The sequence below is a fragment of the Orycteropus afer genome, unplaced genomic scaffold (assembly GCF_000298275.1).
Source record: "Orycteropus afer afer isolate SDZICR_OR568_19922 unplaced genomic scaffold, OryAfe1.0 scaffold00762, whole genome shotgun sequence".
Taxonomy (NCBI): Eukaryota; Metazoa; Chordata; class Mammalia; order Tubulidentata; family Orycteropodidae; genus Orycteropus; species Orycteropus afer.
The window spans coordinates 141,754-144,042 of NW_006922349.1; the positions used below are offsets into that span (position 1 = coordinate 141,754).

At 37.3% G+C, this 2,289-nt stretch overlaps 1 pseudogene; it reads left to right on the top strand.

Annotated features, from left to right (window-relative positions):
• Nucleotides 1-2,289, top strand: part of LOC103211584 — a 6,587-nt pseudogene that overhangs the window by 819 nt on the left and 3,479 nt on the right.

Sequence of the window (2,289 nt, forward strand, 5' to 3'; positions counted from 1 at the left end):
GATACTGCCTCGGAAACCCAAGGAGGGGTCGCTATGAGTCGGGGCCGACTTGACGGCACATAACAACAACAACAACAACAACATATAAATAGGGAGCTCTGGTAGTGTAGTGCTTAAGGCATTTGACTGCTAACCAGAATGCTTGTGGCTCAAACACATCAGCACTCCTTGAAAGGAAAGTTGGACAGTCTACTTCCATACTGATACTGCCCCAGAAACCCAAGGAGGGGTCTCAATGAGTTGACTCCATCTCGAGGGCAGTGAGTTATATATAAATAAATGGATGACTCCATGAATTGTTGTGGAACAAGGGATGCCATTACTGATGACAGATGGATCTTGGCTGAAAGCAAAGAATACCAGAAAGATGTTTACTTGTGCTGTATTGACTATGCAAAAACATTCAATTGCATAGATTATAACAAATTATGGAAAATATTGAGAAGAATGGGAATTCCAGAACACTTAATTATACTCATCAGGAACCTGTATGCAGACCAGGAGGCTGTAGTTCAAACAGTACAGGGGGATACTGCATGGTTTAAAATCAGGAAGGAGGTGTGTCAGGGTTGTATCCTTTCACCATACTTATTCAGTCTGTATGCTGAGCAAATAAAATGGGAAGCTGAACTATATGAAGAAGAATGTGGCATAAGGATTGGAGGAAGACTCATTAACAGCCTGTGATACAAAGATGACACAACTTTGCATGCTGAAAGCAAGGATGACTTGAAGCACTTACTGATAACGATTAAAGACTACAATGTGGAGTATAGATTACACCACAGTATAAAGAAAGCAAAAGTCCTCACAACTGGACCAATAACCAGCATAACGTTAATGAATGAAGAGAAAAGACTGAAGTTGTCAAAGATTTCGTATCACTTGGTTCTACAATCAACACCAATGGAAGCAGCAGTCAAGGAATCAGAAGACATATTGAATTAGGCAAATCTGCTGCAAATGTTCTCCTTCACGTGCTGAAGAGCAAATATGTCTGCTTGAAGACTAAGGTGTGCTTAACTCAAGGTATGCTATTTTCAGTTGCCTCATATGCATATGAGAGCTGGAGAATGACTAAGGAAGATTGCTAAAAGAACTAACAAGTCTGTGCTGGGAGAAATGCAGTCTAAATGATCCTTGGAAGTGAGAATGGCCAGACTTCGTCTCACCTATCTTGGTCATGTTTTCAGAAGGGACCATTCTCTGGAGAAAGATGTCATGATTGAAAAGTGGAGGGTCATCAAAAAAAGGGGAAGGCCCTCAACAAGATGGATTGACACAGTAACTGCAACAATGGGCTTGGGTATATCAAGGATCATGAGGTTGGCAAAGGATGGGGCAGTGTTGCATTCTGTTGTACATAAGATTGCTGTGAGTCAGAGATGACTGAACAGCACATAACAACAACATACTATATATTTTCTTCACTAGTCATTGGTTGCAAACACTGGATACTATTAGTCCATCAAACTTGTCTTTTAATATGAACATCTAGAATATTAACTTTTCAATCCTTAATCCCATATATTATTCTCTAAATGTATTTTCTAATGTTTTTTATATATATAGGAAATTTAACAAAAGACTCATAAACTACTAAACTATTTTCCATATTTTAATTAAAATGGGTGTTATAATTAGTTACATACTACAATTCAGTAGGATAAAAGAAATGGAAATAAAGCCCCTTCTGCACCATCCTTACCTCAAAAGTAAAGGATTCTTTGGTGATTGTCCATTTTTTATATTATGTTCTTTATCTAATTATATCTATATCTTTTTCTATCTACATCTATATTTTATTTTTATATAAATAAAAGAAGCAGCACACATATAATTTTCCATCTGCACTTTACATATAATATATTTCACAGTGTTTTCTTTGAGAGATTTAAAAAAGATGATACACTAAAGTAAAAATTTTAATTTTAAAACATATTAAAAAAGAAAATATTTGTGGAGCAAAAATCTTCAGTCATAGTAACTCTGAAGTTTTTTAACAAACAGAAAATCATCAAAAACTGAAACTGTAATCAAAAAATCATATCTATATCTATATCTATATCTATGTTGTTGTTGTTGCTATGTGCCATCGAGTCATTTCCGACTCATAGCGACCCCATGCACAGCAGAACGAAACACTGCCCAATCCCGCTCCAGCCCCACAATCCATGTTACACTTGAGCCCATCATCACAGTCACGGTATCACTCCATCTCCTTGAAGGCCTCCCCCTCTTTCGTCGACCCTCAACCCTACCAAGAATGACATCCTTCTCCAGGGAATG